Source organism: Protopterus annectens, chromosome 8.part0 (assembly GCF_019279795.1).
Source record: "Protopterus annectens isolate FY-2018-M chromosome 8.part0, PAN1.0, whole genome shotgun sequence".
NCBI lineage: Eukaryota > Metazoa > Chordata > Ceratodontiformes > Protopteridae > Protopterus > Protopterus annectens.
The window spans coordinates 529,823,271-529,847,056 of record NC_056741.1 but is presented as its reverse complement, the minus strand read 5'-3'; positions in this window follow the sequence as shown (position 1 = coordinate 529,847,056).

The following is a 23,786-nucleotide window of genomic DNA, read 5'->3' as shown; positions in this document are numbered from 1 at the left end:
TGCTAAACAGTAGGGGTCCCAGGACGGATCCCTGGGGAACTCCACTAGTGACAGGTCTACTATTGGAGGTGGAGGTGCCTATTTTGACTTTAAAGGTCTGTTGGTGAGCCAGTTGGCCACCCACCTGATGAGATAGGGATTTACGCCAACTTGTGTTAGCTTTTCCATGATGCCTGAGTGGGGAATTGTGTCAATGGCCTTGGCCAAGTCAAGGTAAGCTGTATGTACTGACTTTCCCTCATCCAGGGCCTTGGTGACAATCTCAGAGAAGTCAACCAGATTCAACAGGCAAGATCTGCCCTTCACGAGTCTGAACTGGGTGGGGTCATGTGCTTGGAGATTGCCTATGTCCTTGTTTATGAGATCCATAATAATAGCTCCATGGCTTTACAGGTCAGACTTGTCAAGCTAATGGGGCGATAGTTTCCAGGGTCAGTAGTGGCACCACATTTGTGCAAGGGGATGACAATGGTGGCTCTCCACTCTGCTTGAATGAAGCCAGTACGTAGGCTGTGGTTGAAAAGGGTGCTCAATGGCGAAGCCCGTTCTTGGTGGAGATGGTGCAGAATACATCCTGGGATCTATCAGGTCCCATGGAAGCTGTGTTTTTTGCTTTGGATAGGGCCTGTAACACTTGATCTATGGAGATGTGAGGTGTGGGACAAGTATCTGGGATGTCAAAAGGGCCTTGGGGGGGGACAGGGGGGGGTGAAGTTTGCACTGAACCTATCTGCTAGCTCGTTGGCTAAGTCAACAGGATCAGTGTAAGTGATACTGTTAAGTACTAATTCAGAACAAACCTGGCTTTGCCATGGAGGTTCCTAATGTAACTGAAGAAGACTTTATGGTTTCCCTTTGTTATGGAGGCTAGTTTTGATTCATAATTGGCCTTGGAGGTTTTCACAAGTGATCTAATTTGCTTGTTGAGGCTAAGGAAGTTGTTTTCCAATTTAGAATTTGTTCCCTTTTACCCTTGGACAACAGTTTCTTCCTTTTGTTGTAAAGCCTGTTGGTAGAGGATGTCCACCAAACAGGTTTGTGTTTCCCTGAGGAACAGGTTTTAGTTCTGCTGGGTATGGCTGAGTCCATGTAGTTGTACAGGTGCTTGTAAACTGCACTGGCATACTGTTCAGCATAGTTGTCTGCATTCTATGGAGGGGCCGGTGGTGTGAAGCTACAGATACCCTCCATTAGGAGAGTGTAGTGAGCTTTTGAGAATTTTTTTAGCTTGATTTTGGCTGGGGGGGTTGGGTGGGATAGAAACTTTGAATGAGACAGTCCGATGATGTGAGCTAACCAGGGAAGGACATACTATGGAAGTGGTGCAGCGGTCACCCATGTTGGTGAGAACCAACTCCGGAGTGTTATCTCCTCTTGTGGGGGATGAAACAAGCTGGTCTAGTGCATTAGAACTGATGAAGTCAACGAATCATTGAGACAGTGCGCTAGTGCAAGAATAGTTCACCCAGCCTATGGTGGGGTAGTTGAAGTCACCAAGGATCAGAGTGTTGGGGGGGTACCTTGATGGAGTCTAGTAGATCCAGATAAGAGGAGTGGGTGTTTTGAGTCATGGAGAGGGATCTATAGCTAGTCGTAACTGGGATGGGTGTCTTGCCAACAGTCAGTTGTACCTGGAGTAGTTCTAGACAGATTTTTGCCTCATATTTTTCGTCTGTTCCTCATAAAATGTATGTTTTTCTGGCAAATCACTGGGATGATCTGAGGATTGAAGTTATCAAATAATGATATGCATTTGAGTTTCAGACTTTAAATTGTTCAGAAAATGTATGTTAATACAAACCATGTTACTCTAGCAACTTTTTATGTTTATAAGAGCAAGAATTTAAAATCTGGCCCTACTTATTGGCCTTTGTCCCCCCATTTTGTCTGGCTTTCTCCAGATTTCTTGCACTAAGAGGTTGAGAGGTTTGACAGATATACTGAACCATAAAGCTGGCATGGATAAACCTAAGCAGCATTACATAAATTATTCAATTTCCTGCCCCCTTTTTTGAAACACGAAACATCTTTATTAAACTGTTCCCCCATGCTATTCTTGTAGTATTGTTATAGTTGGTGGCTTTGCAGTTGCCCGCCCTTACTGTAAATTTGATCTGGGACACCCCTCTCAGTCTGGTGTTCACTCTACTTAATACAGAGAGAACATATGAGAAGGCCAACCCACTTAGGTTCTTAACCTTGAATTTTTCTTCTGCTCCTCCTTCCTTGCTCCTTGCACTTTATTTAAAAAAAATGTACTTTACTTTTGCTTTCGCCTCTTCTTAAAAGTACTCAGTTGTATTTATTCTGCTGCATTTATTACTGCTTGGTAGTATCCTGATTAAATTGTAACTGTTATTCTAAGCCTTTGGTTGAAGCACTTGGGCTTCTGACCAGTTGTTTTACATTAAGAAGGTTTGTGGTCTGCACTGTTGTGACAGGACAGGTAGCTTACACCCTTCTAAGTTGGGAGTTGCTGATTGAAGGCTTAGTGTCTGTTATTCTAAACGTGTATTAGTTCTGGTTTAAGCACTTGGGCTTTGGGCCAGTTATTTTACATTAAGAAGGTGTGGTCTGCATTCTTGTGGGAGGAGAGGGTAGATTCTGCCCTTCTGAGCTGGGAGTTTCTGGTTAAAGGCTTATTGTACCTGCTTATTTGAACTGTTTCTTTTTGAAATTGGTGCACCTTGTTTGCTGTAGCATAGACTAAACTCAGATCTGCTGAATCTAGCTTTATTTGTATAACTTGAGCACTAATCCAGACCATCTTTTTTGGAAGAAGATTCCCCTGCACCCTAGTGGCAGGAGTGTGCAGTTAGAACTTGTCTGATCGAAGATTGCTGGAACGAGCCTCAGTTTTTAGCTTTTTATTGGTTAATTGGTTAATTTGCTTAAATCAGTTTGCTCATTTGCTACTGTTATATTAAAAAATAAATAAATAAAAAATATACATTATGGATCGCCACCTAGCTAGGGTTAAACTATTCCTGGCACCATAAAGTCGGCTCTTCAAATTTTCACTTAGAACTAGCCAGTTTTTTTAGTTTTAGCACTCAAATCTGTTTCTTTGAGCTCAGTACTTATTCAGAACTCATTCTAAGCACTAAATAAGCTACAAATTAAAACAGCACTCAACTTTCCTCACTTGCCTAGAGGAAAACAGTTTTTAGTACTTAATAAATAAGCACCTATCCAGGCATGTCTAAGGGTCAGCTCCCGGTGTTTTCTCCTGTCTACCTGATGAATCTGGGCATCTTGAGGCAATGCAGCCATTGCCTCATGTACACAGACAACCCTCTCCTCCTACCACCCAACACTACAACCTATGAGAGATGCACTTATATAGCCAAACTGGAAGCAAAGCTCTCTTCACCCAAGACTGGACTAGACAGTCAAGAGGAGAAGGTAAACACTTGCACCACACCATACTCATCACATAGCCCCTCAAAACCTACACCACCAAAACACACATAGCAACACAAAACACACACCTACATTCGCGGAGGCTTTCAATAAGAATCTGTTCAAGCAACAGAGACCTCCAAAGCAGAAACACAAGCAACCTCCACACCCCAACACAACCCAAATGACACATAGCCCACAAACTCAATGTGCCACTTAACCACAGCCCATAAGGCATAACAATGTGCCCAATACTCTAGTCATAGGTGACTCTATAGTCAGGCACACTAATCACCACTCACCAGACTAAACAAGGAGAAAGTTACTGTCATCTGCCTGTCGGGTGCCAGGATCTGCCACATAATGCACACACTCAGGTCACTCCACAACAAGTACAAATATGACTCTGTCGTTGTCCATGTTGGTGTGACTGACTTGAGACGTACCTCCCTGGACTACATGAAAAGAGACAGAGGAGCTCTCCGATTTTGTAGCCCAGGCAGGTATGACCCTAGCCCTGAGTAACATCCTGCCATCACCCATAATGATACCACAGTACAAGGACAAAATGATTGACTTCAACAACTGGCTAAGCTTCTGGTGTCATTCTAAGGGGATCCAGTATCTGTCTGCCTGGGATGACATGACTGACAGACCACAATACCTTGCCAGAGATGGCCTGCACCTGTTGCCCTTGGGATTCCGGATATTGGCTAAGGCTCTTGCCACCCCTATAGTGCCTTTTTGTAGGCAAGGTTCAAATGACAAATTCACCACCATAACAGGTACAAGCAAGCAAAATCTGAGGGTAATGCTACTCAATGCTAGAAATCTAAACCTCAAAATGCATTCACTGTTGTGCAGTGACAGAGACCTGGTTCAAGGCTCCAGAGAGCACCCCTGCATCACCAGGGTATAATTCATACACCTTTTAGCCACCTAACCTGGACCGAAACACAAAAGGCGGAGGCATGTTCATATTCATTAAGGATATCCACACCTCCAGGCTAGTTGCTCAGCATAATGCATCCAAGATTATCCAAGTGCAACTAACTCTGGGCAAGACCACAATCCAAATTGTAACATGCTACAGATCCCCCACCATGCCCCAGGATTCACACTCCTCATTTCTTGATACACTGGAAAGTATTAGGGTACAACCCAACACCCTAATAATGGGTGATTTCAACTACCCCACCATTAACTGGGAAAACTACTCATGTTCCATCTCTTTTGCTCAGCGTTTTCTCGAATTCATAAATTCCAACACCTTGGATCAACTTATCCACACCCCCACCAGGGGCAGCAATATCCTAGACCTGGTCATTACCAACATAGGCGACTGGTGTTCCACACCAGAGGTCAATTCCTCGTTGGTCAGATCCGACCACAAGCTAATCAGCCTGGGCATCCACATCCCACCCCCACCCCCATTAGAGAAACCACCATAAAAAATTTCTCCAAAGCCAACTACACGCTTCTTAAGACAGAAATGGAAACTTCACGACACCCATGCAGATGGACAATAGAGGTACGACTGCTGAATCCTACACAAATGCACTTTATAAGCACTTACATGAGTGCATGGATCATGCTGTCCCTAACAGAACCAAGATGCTATCCTCCAAAAAAAAGGAAAGCCAAAAAAAGGAAGCCAATCTGGTGGTCCCCTGCCATAAACAAAGTCTACAACAGAAGAAAAAAAAGAGTAAAATCCCATGATTGGAGGAACTCCCTGGTCAGCCTCAGTAAGAAGCTGAGATCCATCATAAAGTCCTCCAAAGCTAGTTGCAAAAACAAAATCGCCACTGATTCTAAATACAACCACAAAACATTCTATAGCTATGTCAGGAATCTCAATGGCAACACTCAGATCTGCTCTGAGTTAGAGAACAATGGCACTAAATATGCAGAACCAACTGATATTGCCAACATCCTGGCAGATCAGTGCTAACTTTACCCCCCCTCTCACCCCTAAAGGACCCATCTCTATACTGGAACAATGCAAAGTTCCTGTAATCATGGCTGCACAGGTAAAAAACACACTCTCCAAAGCCAAGAACACAGCATCCATGGGACCTGACAACATCCCATGCTGCTTTCTACATGAACTATATAATGAACTGTCACCCCACCTAAGCACCATGTTCAGTCATAGCATCACCTCAGGCTTTGTGCCCACTGAAGTGCGCACAGCGACGGTTATCCCACTCCACAAAGGGGGAGCCACGACGGACCCCGGGAACTACCGCCCCATTAGCCTAATGAGCCTGGTCTGCAAGGCCATGGAATGTATCACCATGGAACTTATAAACAAAGACATTGGTAATCTCCAAACTCTGGACCCCACCCAGTTCAGGTTTGTAAAAGGCTTCAAAGCAGTCATCAAAGCCATTGACGAGGGTAAGATGGTTCACACAGCCTATCTAGATCTCGCCAAGGCTTTTGACACCATCCCCCACTCTAGAATTATAGATAAACTCACCAAACTAGGTATAAATCCCTATATCACAAGATGGGTTGCCAACTGGCTCACCGACAGTCCCACACTGTGAAAGTAGCAGACTCCAAATCCAACTTTAGACCAGTGACAAGTGGAGTACCACAGGGTTCAGTCCTGGGTCCGCTCCTGTTTGGCATCTACTTTTCTGAAGTACAGGCTAACAAAAGGTCTTTGTCTAACGAAGTTTGCAAATGACTGCAAACTAGCAGCCATAATTAAAACTCAAAATGATGTGGACATCCTACAAAAGGGCCTCATTGAGACAGATGCCTGGTGTCAAAGCCATGGCCTCAAGCTCAATGCCAAACAGTGCATTGTCATCCCCTTTGGTAAAATCTCTGTACCCATGAGCTACCACATAGGTGATAGTCTACTTAATACCGAAAGTGTGATAAGAGACCTTGGGACACAGGTGGACAGTAGTCTCTCCTTTGATAATCACATTGCCACAGTAGTCAGGAAATCCTTCTACGTGGCACACCTCATCACAAAAGGTTTCTCATCTAGGAAAAAAGAGGTCATTGTTCCCCTCTCTCGTCACTCATTAGACCCATTATAGAATACAGTGCCCCTTTTGGTATGTACCTCAAGACATCTATAACAACTGGAAAGGCCGCAGAAATACCTCACAAAGAGGATTACTGGCCTCAAACAGATGCTCTATGCAGACCGTCTCAAAAAACTCCAGCTTTACTCCATCGCATATTGTCTACTCAGAAGCGATCTCTGCCTAACATACAAAGCTATGTCAAATGCAGAGCTGTTGGACATGCTCCACATAAAGAAATCCTAATCCCTCCGAGCTACACACTCTAGGGACCTAAACCTTGTCACCACAATAAACAGAACATGCTGGAGGGATAGATTCCTATTCCGGAGACTTCCCATGCTCTGGAACAAACTACCTATCTACATCAGACAAAGCTCTTCATTAGCACTCTTCAAGAAAAATCTTTATGATTGGATGGGAAATAGAAAATTCATCCCGGGGATCACCTCTGTCGCTCTGCTCAACAGGGACACAGGAAAATAATTTTCTTGGGTGGCGAAAGCCAGGGTACCATTTTGGCTAGGCTTGTATAGGCCCTAGGGCCAATAGCCTAATACCTACCTATGAACCTATGAAACCCTCACTTATGACATAAGCAATCATACATTTATATAAATAAAAACAAACCACACCGACACAATCCTAGTTGCAAGCATTTTACATCACAAATCATACTGACACACTCCCAGTTGCAAACATTAATACATCACTTATAATCTACCCAATCATTTTCAGTCAAACATTACATAGCTCATTTAAGTCCTGCCTTCATTGCTCCCCTGTATGTATTGTTCCCACAATTCCTATTTTTCCTATGTAGTTTGTTCCTACCCTTTTCTAAAGATCTCATTTCCAGTTGTTTTATCTCTGTTACTATATTCACTACTTGTAATATAGCTGGTTTAGATTAGGATTTCCATTTTCTAGTAATTGCTTCTTTGGCAGCCACTATAATTAGACACAACAAGGCCTTACCACGTCTAGTCAGTTCCGATTCTGTATCATAGCTCAGAAAAATCATCTCCGTTGTCATAACAAAACGCCCACCCAGCATCTCTGCCAGTACATTCTGCAGGGAAACCTTAAAGTCCGCCAACCCACTGCACTCCTAGAAAATTTATTCTCAAGCACCTCTTTCTTTTCCATCACACTTCCAACATTTGGTGTCTACCTGAAGAAGAATTCTCTGGAGTCTACTTGGGGTATAAAAATATCTAAGTAAATATTTCCAAGCAAAAATCCTAAATCTTCTACATTTTGTTGTATATTTGGAAGACATGCATATATATCATCCCATTGTTTCTTTGTCAATTGCTTATCCAGTCTCTTCCCCTTCCTTTCTAACCTCCTCTGATTGATTATTTTTGTTATCATGCAATATTTTATATGGTCTACTAATTATTCATTTTTTAATGGCAGCTTCTGTTCTAGATTCTACTAAAAACTCTACCAGTGCTGGTCTTTCATTTAGGAGCCCCTATTTCTTTCTGTTTGTTTATACTCTGATATCAGTCCTTGATAAGGAAGGCAATCTCTAACCTGTAGTCCAAATAAATTATTGGCCTCTTCCCATTCTATTACCTTTCCCTCTCTAGCTGTTTGCTCTCAATACCTTGGTTCCTTTGCCATTTTTTTCCCAATAAATTCTAGTCTCCTCTTGCCTATTGTCTATATCCCAATTGCAGACATCCTTATCGACAGAATCTCCTTTCTGCATTCCCTTGTTGGCTTAGTTCTTGAAATACTTTCTGCTAATTTATGGATATAATATTCTGTAGGATTATTGTTATTCTCCTTAAAGGCCTGCAAAATCCCAGTCTCTCCTTGTTTCTTGAGCTTCCCCCCATTTCAACATCATCACTTTCCACTTTGAATTATAGTTTTTTGCTTGTGCTATGTATAGGAGCCTTATCTGTGTAGCTCTGAAATACCCTTTCAAATTGGATAATCCCAATCTGCCCCTTTCTACTGGAAGAATCATCTTATCCCACTTGACTCTTGCTGTCTTCCCATTGCAGACAAAGTCCTTCAGCTCTTTATTAATTCCTATCCACAACTTCTACTCTAGTTAATAAAAATATACCTGACCTGTGTATAAGACTAAAGGGACTAAAAACATTTTGACTGCTTGTATCTTACTATCCATATAACAAAGTTTCAGTTTTCTCAGTTTTTGTATTATCTTTTGTTTAGTCTTTCTGACATATCCTTAGCTGCCACACCAGAATCATTTTTAATCCATACTCCTAAATAATTCATTTTATCATGTCCCCATAAATACGGATATTGCCGAACCAATTTGTGTGTGGGTACTTAATTTACTGCTATTGCCTTTGTTTTAGCTTTATTAATTTTGTAATTGAAAAGATATGAAACTGTCTCAAAATGTTCCACAACACTGTAATGTCTCTTTCTGGTTTTGTCAGGTATAAAATAATATCATCTGCAAATAGAGCCAGCTTTTCATGACTGTCATATCAATTATATCCTTGAATTTCTGAGGCCCTTTTTTTCTTTGCCAGTGGTTCTAAATATAATGCAAATAACAAAGGGGAAAGATGACACCCCTACCTGGTTTGTATGCTCAAGCAGAAATTATCAGAGAGGACCCCACCCACTTTAATTTTCGTCTCCATTCCCTCATATATCCCCCTAATCAACCTTATAATTTTTTTTCAAGAAATTCAATTGCTTCCATTGCCCTGCACATAAAGTTCCAGCTTACGCTATCAAATGCTTTCTCTGCATCAAGATCCTCCAACAACAATGGTATCTTCTTATATTCTGCTTCCCTCTGGATCATCAGTGTTCTGTTAATGTTGCCAAATGTTTCCCTCCCCTCTACAAAGCCACACTGATCTATATCTATCAATTTTGGCATTACTTTTGTCATTCTTTTAGCCATTGTAGACATGAATACTGTATAATCATGGTTTAGTACTGAAATGGGCCTGTATGAAGCTGGGTCTGATAGATCTTTACCCTCTTTAGGTATTACAGCTACCACTGCTTTCTTCCAGGATGTTGGCACTTCTCTTTCTCTTAAAATACTGTTAAACAAAACCTTCCCGATCTTTATCAGTTTTTTCCCTCCTAGCTTCCAAACTTCTACAGGGATACTATCTATTCCTGGGGACTTTCCTGTGGATTGGTTATACATCGTAATTTTTTATCTCATCTCCGCCTATCCTAACCATTAGTAATTGAGCCTCATCTACCTCTAACCTTGGCATATGTAATTCTTCCATAAACATTTCCATTTGTATCTTTTCTTGATTTCCACATTTCTCTGTTTTATACTGCCTTTCATAGAGTTTACAAAATAGTTCTAATACCTCTACAGGACCTCTTGTTACATTCCTTGTTATAGACTCCCAAAGCTTGGCGACAGCCCTTTCTACTTTCTGTTGCCTGAGTTGTTGTGCTAAAAGATTTTGTGTTCTACTGTTATTAGCAAAAAACAGTTGCTTAGGAGGAATCTTTGTAAACTCATGCATATTATTGAGGTAATCTCTTATTTTCTGCTTAGTATTCTGCATTTGATCCTCCTCTTGTTCTATGAGATTCCCCCTGTTCTACAATACTGTAACATTTGTCAGTCTTTCTAAATAATTCTTGTTACTTAGCCATAGCCCCCTTTCTTTTTATTTTCACCCTAGTTTTAAACTCCACCTTAATTTTATCCCACTGTTTAGCGATATTTTCAGATGAAATTTCTATCCTAGTAACTCCCGAATAACATCCATGACCTATTACTTAAATCCTTTTCTTTTCAACACATTGGTGGGAAAGAGCCAGTGTCTCATTTTTATTTCATTACCCCATGTTTTTATTTTAGTTATTATTGGCACATGATCTGAAATAGTTATTGGGTGCGTATCAAAACCTTCAATTAAATACACATGTTCCTGTGAAAGGTAAATTCTGTCTAGCCTAGTTCAGGTTTTGTATCTTGAGGAATAATATGTAAATTAACTCTGAACTCCTATTACTGAATTCACATCTTCCATGCCCAATATTTTCATTAATTTCTTCAAAAATCTATCCTCCTTTGTTATACATTCTCTTCTGGGCCCTCCCCCAGCCACATCTTCACTGTTGCAAATCAAATTCCAGTCCCCATCTATAAGGAACATTCCTTGTTGAAAACTGATTACTTCTCCCATTATTTCCTTAAGCTCCATTACAGCAGTTTTAGGTGGAATGAAAATACATGCCAGTGTAATCCTCCTCCCTTACCAGTAGCCCCTTAGTACTACAAACCTACTATTATTATCTTTTTTATCCTCTTCTATCACTATTGGAGCTCCTCTTGCAATTAACATAAGTACTCCTCTTTTCCTTTGTCCCAGGTATTCCACCGAATAACCATCCTGTAAACCTTTCTTTATCAAATTCACATGCTCAGTTCTTTCTAAATCTGTTTCTTGTAACATAGCCATTTGTACTGTACATTTTTAATGTAATTCCCTACTCTTTCTTATTTGTATTTATCTGTGAGACCATTGGCATTTAAAGACATTACAGAAAGTATCATTGCATTAAAAAGTTATTCCCTAGGATTCAATAAAATCCATGTAGGCTCCATGTAGAGCCAACATAGAATGTACATGGCCACGGTTCCCCCACAACAGCACACCATGCATATTAATCATGGCGGTGCTGCTGAGAGAAAGCCTAGTAACAGGGATATTGAATCTGTCGAGGCAGAAGTGTAGTGGCTATCCTGTGTCACCACTATGATGATCTGAAGTGTAGAAAGAGGAAACTTTGGACACCTAGGTCCAAGAGGCCAGGGATGGGCATACCCCAGATATATGTAAGCATTTCTACTACTACTTTACTAAAATACAAACTGAATCTGTGCAAAGCTGGTATGCATAATGATGTGTTCTCTTCCAACAGCTGCAGCTGAGAGGGCTTGTAACATGCAGTCCCATACTGAGCGCCTAGCCAGGATGTGCTGTGAGTGCGGTAAGTACTGATATATTATGATAACTGCAGTGCAATAAACAATAAAAATTATAGTGCCATAAAGAATAAACAATATGAGTAACAGTAAACCATAAGGTGTAAAGCAGGATTGTGGTGTCATAACATAATTGTCATAGAGCTGTATGCCCTGCACTTCTATTGTAATGTTGCTGCAGTCAACTGTAAAACTACAGTAACTGTGGAATGCAAAAGTAATTGCTTGAAAAATGTATTGCACAATCCACAGTACAGTTCAACTGTCTTCAGCCCACTTTCAGTCACATAATGCTCTCTTTTCCTCCCACTCCAAGAACAAAAAGTATATGGGTGAGGTAGCCCACTTTAGGCCAGATATCATGTGTATACTTCATAGATACTTAGCAGCAATACCAATAAAGTGTAAAGCAGGACTGCGGTTTCATAACAAAATGTGTTTTAATACTTTCAGTAGGGATGTATTCATTGCATATCTATTTTAATGTCACTGCAGTCAATGGTAAAACTGTAGCAACTGTAGAATGCAAAAGTAATTGCTTGAAAAATGTATTGCCCAACCCATAGTATGGTTCAGGGCTGTCTTCAGGCCATTTTCAGTCACATAATGCTCTCTTTTCCTCCCACTCCAAGAACAAAATGTATATGGGTGAGGTAGCCCATTTTATGGCCAGATATCATGTGTGTACTTCACAGATGTTTAGCAGCAATACCAATAAAGTGTAAAGCAGGATTGTAGTTTCATAACAAAATGTGTCTTAATACTTGCAGTAGGGCTGTTTTTGTTGCTTGTCTGTTTTAAGTTGCTACAGTCAGTTGTTACATTATTTGCAGATGTCCCCTAAAGTCTCAGCTTTTAGGTTTATAGGTAGGTACTAGGCTATCTGCCGGAGGCCATTTATAAGCCTAGCCAGAGTGTGTCGGCTTTCGCCACCCCATTGATTAATTAACTGATCCTCTGTCAAGCAGAGCCAATGAAGTGATCCCAGGGGTGTATTTTCTGTTACCCATCCACTCGTCAAGGTTTCTCTTGAAGAGTGTTAGTGAGGGGCTCTGCCTGATGTAGTTTGGAATTTTGTTTCAAAGCTTGGGGAGTCTCTATGACAGGAATCTATCCCTCCAGCATGTTCTATTTATTGTTGTGGTGAGGTTTAACTCACTAGAGCGCGTGGCTTGCAGTGACTTGCATTTCTTTAGGTGGTGCATGTCCATCAATTCTGAGTTGGACATGGCTTTGTAAGTCAGGCAGAGATCACCTCTGAGTAAGCAATATGCCACTGAGTACAGCCGGAGTTTTTTCAGTCGGGCTGCATAGGACATATGTTTGAGGCCAGTAATCCTCTTGGTGAGGTACTTTTGTGGTCTTTCCAGCTGTTGTAAGTGTCTTGTGAGGTACATCCCAAATGGGGCATTGTACTCTATGATGGGTCTAATGAGTGACGAGTAGAGGGGCACTATAACCTCTTTATTTCTAGATGCAAACCCTTTAGTAATTAGATGGGCCACATAGACGGATTTCTTAACTACTTTGGCAATATGATTGTCAAAGGAGAGATTACTATCTACCTGGGTCCTCAGATCTCTTATTACCTCTTCTGTATTTAGGGGGCTGCCACCTATGTGGTAATTCGTGGGTGTTTTGATTTTCCCAAATGGGATGACTATGCATTTTCTGGCATTTAGCTTGAGGCCATGACTTTGACACCATGTGTCCGTCTCAGTAAGGCCCTTTTGGAGGATGTCCGGGTCAGCCAGAGAGTCAGTTATGGCTCCCAGTTTGCAGTCATCAGCAAACTTGGTTAGCCATAGTCCTCCTGTGCCTGCCTGTACTTCTGAGACATATATGCCAAACAGTAGGGGTCCCAGGACTGAGCCTTGCGGGACACCACTTGTGACTGGTTTATAGTCGGACTTGGAGCCCGGTATTCTTACCGTGTTTTCTGTCTGTAAGCCAGTTGGCAACTCATCTCATGATGTAGGGGTTTATGTTCAGGCTGGTGAGTTTTTCTGTAATACCAGAGTGGGGAATGGTGTCAAAAGCCTTGGAGAGGTCATGGTAGGCTGTGTGAACCACCTTTCCCTCATCTATGGCCTTGGTGACAGTCTCGAAGAAGTCAACCAGGTTTAGTAGGCATGATCTGCCCTTAAAGCTGAACTGGGTCAGGTCAAGTGTTTGGAGGTTCCCAATGCCTTTGTTAGTGAGTTCCATGATGATGCGTTCCATAGCTTTGCAGACCAGGCTAATCAGGCTTATGGGGCGATAGTTCCCGTGGTCAGTTGTAGCCCCTCCTTTGTGGAGAGGAATAACCATTGCTATGCACCATTCAATGGGCATGTAGCTTATGGAGAGGCTGAGGTTGAACAGCGTGTTTAGGTGGGGGGGTTAGTTCATTCTGTAGTTCGTGCAAGACACAGCCTGGGGCACCATCTGGTCCCATTGATACTGTGTTTTTGGCTTTTGAAAGGGCTGTTTTCACCTGTGCATCTGTGATTTTTGGGACACTACACTTTTTCGGTATTGTTGTGGGCCCTTTTGGAGGTGAGAGGGGGGTGAAGTTTGCACTGACTCTATCTGCCAGGATGTTGGCAATATCAGTAGGTTCAGTATATTTTGTGCTATTTTGCACTAGTTCAGTGCATATCTGTGAGTTGCCACTTAGATTCTTAACATAGCTAAAGAAGGCTTTGTGATTATCTTTTGAATCCTTGGCTATTTTTCTTTCGAAGTTAGCCTTGGATGATTTCATGAGTTTTTTACTGATACTGATAAGGGATGTCTTTCCTTCTTGGGATTTGCTTTTTTTCTGAACTAGTTTCCTCCTTCTATTGTATACCCTGTTTATGGCAGGGGTCCACCAAACTGGTTTCCTTCTCTTAGAGGAGTAAGTCTTGGTTTTGCTAGGGATGGCATGATCCATGCATCCTTGTAGGTGCTCATAGAGTGCATTTGTAAAGGTTTCTGCATCTTGGGCAGCATTATCCTTTAGCGTGGGGGCTGTGAAACTTACCACCTCTGTCTTAAGTAAGGTGAAGTTTGCTTTAGAAACATTTTTTTACTGTGGTTTCCTTAGTTGGGGGTGGTGCTGGGGTGTGGACATCCAGAGTGATTAGTTTATGGTCTGATCTAACCAGTGATAGGTTGACCTCCGGTGTGTAACACCTGTCGCACATGTTGGTGATGACCAGGTCCAATATGTTTTCACCTCTGGTAGGGGAGTTTACCAGCTGATCCAGGGCGTTTGAGTTTATGAATTCCAGGAAGCGCTGGGCCTGGAATCACCCAATATCAGGGTGTTTGGTAGGACCTTCATGTTTTCCAGTGTCTCCAGAAAGGTGGAGTGGTGGTCCTGGGTAATGGAGGTTGATCTGTAGCAGGCCACAATTTGCATTGCAGATTTGCCTGATGTTAGTTGCAGATGGATGATCTCAGAGGTATCATGCTGCACCACTAGCCTGGAGGTGTAGGTATCCTTGATGAATATGGATGCACCCCCTCCTTTTGGGTTTCAGTCCGTGTTCTGTGGCCAGAACGTGTGGTATGAGTTGTAGTCCAGTAGTGCTGGGGTGCTCTCTGGAGCCTTGAACCAGGTTTCAGTTACTGCACAGATGTCGACGTTCTCCATACTGAGGAGTGCTTTGAGCTCATGCATTTTGAGATTTAAACTCCTGGCGTTGAGTAGCATAACCCTCAATTTTTTGTTAATTGTTCTGTTTACGGAGGTGGGTTTGACTTTTGAGCCTTGCCTAAAAAAGGCACTATGGAGGCAGCAAGAGACTTGGCCAGTATTCGAAAGCCTAGGGGTGACAGGTGCAAGCCATCTCTTGTGAAGCAACGCGGCTTGTCGAGCATGTCGTCCCAAGCTGACAGACAATGGATCCCCTTTGAATGACACCAGAAGCTTAGCCAATTGTTCAAATTGATCATTTTTTCTTTATACTGAGGTATCATTCTTGGTGAGGGCAGGATGCTACTCAGGGTCAGGGTCATACCAGCCTGGACTACATGATCAGAGAGCTCTTCCATGTCTCTTTTCATGTCATCCAGGGAGGTATGTCTCAGGTCATTCACACCAACATGAACAATGACAGAGTCATATTTATACTTGTTCTGGAGTGACCCAAGTGCTTGTGTTATGTGGCGGATTCTGGCTCACGACAGGTAGCTAACAGTAACCTTCTGCTTGTCCAGCCTAGTGAGTGGGATGTCAGTGTGCCTGACTAAAGAGTCACCTATTACTAGTGTGTTAGGTATGTTATTTCGTTTTAAGGGCTGTGATTGTGCGGCACACTGATTTTGTGTTTTATGTGTTGTCTGGTTTGTGACGGGAGGTGCAGGTTGTTTGGGTGTCTGCTTTGGAGGTCTCTGATGCTTTTGCAGGTTTTTATTTAGAGCCTCAGAGTATGATTTTGTGTATTTATGTGTATTTTTTGCCAGTGCTGTTTTAGTAGGTCTGTGTGCGGCTGGAGGTGTGGTTCAAGTGTTAACCTTCTCCTCTTGACTGTCTGTTCCAGTCTTGGGTGGAGACAGCTTAGTTTCCAGTTTGGCTTTATAATTGCATCTTTCACATATGTTAGTACTTTGTGATAGGAGGAGAGGGTTGTCTGTGTATATGAGGCAGTTGTAACATTGCCTCAGGATACCCAGATTCACCAGTTGGACTGGAGAGTACACCTGAAATTGCCCTTTGGTCATGTCTGAATAGTAGGGTGAGCTGCTTAGTCTCTTGGTTGGTGAGGGGTGAATAAAGAGCCTTGCCCTGCTGGCAATCAGTGTCAGGGTATATTAGTGCTTGCTATTTGGTCTGAGCAAGTGCTGGGCTTTAGGATGCTTTTTGAGTGCTTAGGTTGAGAGTCAGACTAGTTTCAAGGGAAAAACTAAAGAGGAGACTTAGTGGAGCGGGGAATAATTTAACCCTAGCTAACTGGCACTGCCCGGTGCGCGAAACTATGCAAACATGGTTTTTATAGTAGGGAAATGAAAGAGATAGAAATTAGCCCAAAATGGTCAATAAACTACTAACTTCTGGGCTGGAACCACTCCTCCAGGGACAGATAGGTTGCTCAAAGCTCCCCTCTCTCACAGGTGAACAGAGAAACTTCCTTCTATCCAAGTAAGGTATGGGCAACTCAGAAACTAGTATCACAGCCCTGAATTCAGCACTAGCCTGACAAGTGTACTATACTAGCTTGGAAAGGTGGGAAACAAGGAATTTTTTTGTGTTTTTTGAAAAGATAAGGCAAAAACAGTAAAAAATACACTTAAAACAGCTTTAAATGACTACAAACAATCAGAAAAGGCTATCGCACTTTAGTGTGTAGCCTACAACAGTTAAACAAATTATTTAAACAAAAACAACTTTTTAAAAGTGCAGGCAGTCAAATAAGTACCATATGTGAAAAAAACAAGCTTTTAAATCACAATAAATGCTGGAAAATCTGCGTTTAGGCAGAAAACAGTTAAGTACAGCAAGAAAGTACAGAAAACTGATACTTAATCACTCCAAAGTCTCTCTTCTAAGCTAGAAGTCTTGTATCAGTTTAAGGCTTTCTAGTGCTACCCAGTAGGTTAGTTGCAGGAAAGATGGGAAACAAGAGCAGATGTGGTCTTTTAAACCAGAAAGTTGAAAGAGATGGACAAACTGTCCAAATGGTCAATAAACTACAATTTTTGGGCCAAGAACCTCTCCTCTCATGGTATACAGGCTAGGTGGAAAACAAGCGCAAGTGCGGCTTTTAAACCAGAACATTGAAAGAGATGGAAACTGCCCAAACAGCCAATAGCTACAATTTCTGGGCCAGGAACCACTCCTCTTGTGGTAGATAGGCTACCTGATGCTTACCACTCCCACTGATAAGCTAGAAGGCTTCCCTCCAACACAGAAAGGCTTGGGGGGCTCAGAACCTTACAAAGAGTCCTGGATACAGAAAATCTGTACATGGACTAGACTAGTTACAGGAAAGGTGGGGAATAAGTACAAACGCAGGCTTTTAAGCCAGCAAGTTGAAAGAGATGGAAAACTGCCCAAATGGCCAAATAAACTACAATTTCTGGGCCAAAACTCACTCTTCCCATGGAGGATAGGCTACCTAGTGCTTACCACTCCCACTGATAAGCTAGAAGGCTTCCCTCCAACACAGAAAGGCTTGGGGGGGCTCAGAAGCTTACTAACAATCCTGGATACCGCAACTCTGTAACTGGACTAGACTAGTTATAGGAAAGGTGGGAAACAGGTGCAAGTGCGACTTTCAAACCAGAAAGTTGAAAGAGATGGAAAAAAACTGCTCAAACAGCCAGTAGCTACAATTTTTGGGCCAGGGACCACTCCTCTTGTGGTAGATAGGCTACCTGATGCTTACCACTCTCACTGATAAGGTAGAAGGCTTCCCTCCAACACAGAAAGGCTTGGGGGGCTCAGAAGCTTACAAAAAGTCCTGGATACAGCAACTCTGTACCTGGACTAGACTAGTAACAGGAAAGGCAGGAAACAAGTGCAAACACAGGCTTTTAAATCAGACGGTTGAAAGAGATGAAAAAGCTTCCCAAACGGCCAATAAACTATAATTTATGGGCCAGAAACAACTCCTCCTGTGGTAGATAGGTTACCTAGTGCTTACCACTTCAACTGATAAGCTAGAAGGCTTCTCTCCAACACAGAAGGGCTTGGGGGGGGGCTCAGAAGCTTACCAACAGTCCTGGATACTGCAAATCTGTACCTGGACTACATAGTTATCGTTTACTCAGAGACGATCTCTGCTTAACATACAAGGCCATGTCAAACCCTGAGCTGTTGGACATGCTCCACTTAAAAAATCCCAGTCCTTCAGAGGCACACGCTACAGGTATCTAAACCTTGTCATCACAATGAACAAAACATGCTGGAGGGATAGGTTCCTGACCCAGGGACTCCATGTACTCTGGAATAGACCGCCCATACATGTCAAGCAGAGCGCCTCCTTGCCCCTCTTCAAAAGGAACCTTGATGATTGGATGGGAGATAGGAAATTCACCCCGGGGATCATGACAGTCACCCTGCTAGACAGGGGTCCAGGGAAGTAAATATTGTGGGAAGAAATATCCGAGGAATTGTTTGGTTAGGCTTGTATAGGCCCTAGGGCTGATAGCCTAGTACCAACCTATGAACCTATGAACAGAGATAGCATCAGTGTTCAGTTGGCAGTAAGCATTAAAGTCATTCTTAAACAAATCTTCCTGAGATGACAAACATGACTGAAAAGAATCATCATCACCACTTTCATAACAGTCATTAGGCACAACCCCCTCCCTCTTGCTTAAAGTAATACATCAAATGCAATTTTCTACTGAAAGAAAAGATTTTACTTTTAAGTACATGTATTCTTGGTAAAGCACTTGGTATTAATTTAAGGCCAAGACATAATACAGACATAACCACATCAGAAATGTTATGTTTGGCCAGATTTAACACATGTAAATTGTCACAAAATACATTAATTCCAGTGTTTTTTCTTGTTATGCTGTCCCTTCTTATTTTATTTCTTTTGCTGGCCCCATTCATTGTTGTTAAAGTCTTTTCTGGCAGAACTGGAATTCCGAAAGTGGTTCTGCATATCTTTCGAATTTTGTGCTTTGGGCAGAGCTGGAAACTGTTCCACATTCCCCTCAGCTCCAGCAATCACATCTGCCTCCTCAGAAGCAGCAAAAGAAACTGAGGAAGGAGCAGAAACATTTGTACCCCAACTAACATCATTGCTACCATTGTTAGTTCTGCTTCTAGATGAAAAAGATCTATTTTTTCTTTTCCAAAGAATGCTTTATCAAGACTGTAATCCTTAATGTCTTTATTAATTTTGTAGCTTTTACGCTCAGCTAGTAAATCTTCAAAGTCCACAAGTCTGCCATTAATTTCTTCCAGCATACTAGTCAATTTAACAGATGTTAAAAGTTTATCAAGTTCAACACTTACCATTCTGATTTCTTCTTTAAGCCTTCACTTCTTTAACTCAACCCTCTCAATTAGGATGCGTACCTGTTCAGTGGAACACCGGTGAGCTGCCTGTACCCATCTCTTTCAAATGACCATATCCTCAGCATTCCCCTCCTCAAAGGGGGTTATAGGTCCTTTGCATGCTCGCAGACCTCTCAGGGTAATATTCAGGTGTACATACTGCTGAAATCAAAGAAAGTTGATATGTGCACTAGCCTCCTTCTGCAGCAGATTTTCCAGCTTCTCCCTCAGATTTACAGCCTCTGCTGATAAAGTAGTCACAGTGAAGAGCCCAAAGTTTGAAAAGGGTTCACAAAACGACGTTCTCCTTCACCCATAAAATCCTCCCAAGCAGTAGCCATAGCTGGATCCTGAACAGCCGCTTCAAGAGTAGCCGAATTACAAGTACCGGACACATTAGAAGTACCAACTGCTTCTAAATTTCTAGAGCCTCTGTCATTCAGTTGTAAAACAAACTGCTGAATAGTCCTTTGGCTGCCATCAATAGTATTATCTCTAAAGGGACGTGGCACATTATTTGCAGGATCAGTGGCCATAAAAACAACAAATACAACTTAAAAAAACAAAAAATGAAATTTTAAAATACCACCAAGACCCCCGATCCAAGAAGTAAGCAATTTTAATGAAACACTTAGCACCTTGGCTTGTACAGCCTTCCAAGAGTAAAAACACTACCAAACACTCTTTACTTAAATACAGCATATTGCACAAGACAATTAATCAATTAAGCATACAATTTAAATCACATACTTCCAATTACATTCCTTGTTGAGTGCCTGTGGCTCCAAAGTACCAAACTTTGAAATCAAGAGGGTTTCTTTTTTTAAAAGTTTATTTTTTAAGGACACACATTCACCTATACCAACTTGCAATTTTTCCAGAACACAACCCCTAAGAGAATCAATATCAGAATTATGTGCTGTCATGAAATGGCTCCTAAGGGGACTCTCTAGTTTTTTTTATTTTTTATGTGTCTAATATGTTCCTGTAACCGAACCCTAAAACTCCTATAGGTTTCCCCTATATAGAACTTATTGCATCTACATCTCGGCACATACACTAGCCCCTTAGTATTACAACTGTATAGCCCCTCAGTATTACAATTGAATGACAGAGGCTCTAGAAATTTAGAAGCAGTTGGTACTTCTAATGTGTCCAGTACTTGTAATTCGGCTACTCTTGAAGAGGCTGTTCAGGATCCAGCTATGGCTACTGCTTGGGAGGATTTTATGGGGGAAGGAGACCGCCTTAAAAAACTCCAGCTATACTCTGTTGCATATCATCTACTCAGAGGCGATCTCTGCTTAACATACAAGGCCATGTCAAACCCAGAGCTGTTGCGCATGCTACACTTAAAGAAATCCCAATCCCTCAGAGCTACACGCTCCAGGGATCTAAACCTTGTCATCACAATAAACAAAACATGCTGGAGGGATAGGTTCCTGACCCAGAGACTCCCCAGACTCTGGAATAGATTGCCCATCCATGTCAAGCAGAGTGCCTCTTTGGACCTCTTCAAGAGGAACCTTGACGATTGGATGGGAGAAAGGAAATTCACCCCAGGGATCACGTCAGTCGCCCTGCTAGACAGGGGTCCAAGGAAAGTAAATAATGTGGGAAGAAATAGCCAGGAATTGTTATGGCTATGCTTGTATAGGCCCTAGGGCTGATAGCCTAGTACCAACCTATGAACCTATGAACCTATACCTAGCTATAAATTCAATACCATTAATATAGGGAAAATAACTCATTACATAATGACAGATGGAACAGCCATCACATGGAACAGTGCCCTTATTTGTGCTTAAATTCTGACTAACATTAACATCTGGTAAACAAAATTGGTTATGTACCAGAATATCAGCCACATTCCTAGCTCTTTTATATGCAATACTCACAAAGTCAGGTAATATAGAGTTCAAAATTTTATCCCTTAGAAGCGTGGGCCACAAACTACGTGCTTTTTTAACTATTTCCTTAGTTATAACATTATAGGTTGTTACTAAGAAAACTTTCTTCTGGTCCCTATTATTTCCAACTGTGTTGGTGGATTTATTTCCACATGTACCAGCTTTATATTTCCCACTAACACGGACATAATAAGAGTATCCCTGGGTTTAGAAGAATACCTCATGTCCATGATTATTTGTTTAGCTTCCCTAACCAACTAAACATCATAGCCTCTTTTAATAAACATATCTTCTTCTTCTGCTATCTCTCTGTCAAAGCTCATATCAAGGCTATAAAGCCTATGAATTCGTAAGAATTAATTTTAAGGCAGTACCTTGACCAAATGTTTGGGGTGACGTGACTACTCTCATATAAAAATACATTTCTATGTTCAAATTTCCTATGGAGACTAGTTGTAAATCCATCTAAGCTAATATCCAGAAAATTCACTTGGGCCAAGCTGTATACCATCAAAGCTTAAGCCCATAGTATTAGATTGTATGCCATTGACAAACCCAAGGGCTTCTGTCTGGTTTCCTTGACATAAAAAAATAAGATCATCAATAAATCTAAAATATAAAATATAACTTTTGATCTAAAAAAAAATCATATCTATAAACAAAATAATCTTCAAGTTTAAATTAAATTAAAAGAAATACCTCAGTAAAATAATCACAGGCTTAAAGCAGATGCCCTATGCTGACAGTCTAAAAAAACTCCAGCTATACTCTGTGGCATATCGTCTACTCAGAGGCGATCTCTGCTTAACATACAAGGCCATGTCAAACCCTGAGCTGTTGGACATGCTCCACTTAAAGAAATCCCAATCCCTCAGAGCCACACGCTCCAGGGATCTAAACCTTGTTATCACAATGAACAAAACATGCTGGAGGGATAGGTTCCTGACCCAGAGACTCCCCATACTCTGGAATAGACTGCCCATACATGTCAAGCAGAGCACCTCCTTGGCCCTCTTCAAAAGGAACCTTGATGATTGGATGGGAGATAGGAAATTCACTCCGGGGATCACTTCAGTCGCCCTGCTAGACAGGGGTCCAGGGAAGTAGATATTGTGGGAAGAAATATCCAGGGAATTGTTTGGCTAGGCTTTGGCCCTATGAACCTATGAACAGAGATAGCATCAGTGTTCAGTTGGCAATAAGCATTAAAGTCATTCTCAAACAAATCTTCCTGAGATGACAAACATGACTGAAAAGAATCATCATCACCACTTTCATAACAGTCATTAGGCACAACCCCTCCCTCTTGTTTAAAGTAATACATCAAATGCAATTTTCTACTGAAAGAAAAGATTTTACTTTTAAGTACATGTGCTCTTGGTAAAGCAGTTGGTATTAATTTAAGGCCAATACATAATACAGACATAACCACATCAGAAATGTTATGTTTGGCCAGATTTAACACATGTAAATTGTCACAAAATACATTAATTCCAGTGTTTTTTTTTGTTATGCTGTCCCTTCTTATTTTAGTTCCTTTACTGGCCCCATTCATTGTGGCCCTGTTTTCTGTTGTTAAAGTCTGTTCTGGCAGAACTGGAATTCCGAAAGTGGTTCTGCATATCTTTCGAATTTTGTGCTTTGGGCAGAGCTGGAAACTGTTCCACATTCCCCTCAGCTCCAGCAATCACATCTGCCTCCTCAGAAGCAGCAAAAGAAACTGAGGAAGGAGCAGAAACACTTGTACCCCAACTAACATCATTGCTACCATTGTTAGTTCTGCTTCTAGATGAAAAAGATCTATTTTTTCTTTTCCAAAGAATGCAAGACTGTAATCCTTAATGTCTTTATTAATTTTGTAGCTTTTACGCTCAGCTAGTAAATCTTCAAAGTCCACAAGTCTGCCATTAATTTCTTCCAGCATACTAGTCAATTTAACAGATGTTAAAAGTTTATCAAGTTCAACACTTACCATTCTGATTTCTTCTTTAAGCCTTCACTTCTTTAACTCAACCCTCTCAATTAGGATGCGTACCTGTTCAGTGGAACACCGGTGAGCTGCCTGTACCCATCTCTTTCAAATGACCATATCCTCAGCATTCCCCTCCTCAAAGGGGGTTATAGGTCCTTTGCATGCTCGCAGACCTCTCAGGGTAATATTCAGCTGTATATACCGCTGAAGACAAAGAAAGTTGATATGTGCACTAGCCTCCTTCTACGGAAGATTTTCCAGCTTCTCCCACAGATTTACAGCCTCTGCTGATAAAGTAGTCACAGTGGAAGAGCCCAAAGTTTGAAAAGGGTTCACAAAACAACGTTCTCGTTCCCCCATAAAATGCTCCCAAGCAGTAGCAATAGCATGGGCCACAAACTACGTGCTTTTTTGACTATTTCCTCAGTTATAACATTATAGGTTGTCACTAAGAAAACTGTCTTTTGGCCCCCATTTCTTCCTGTCTTCTGCATCT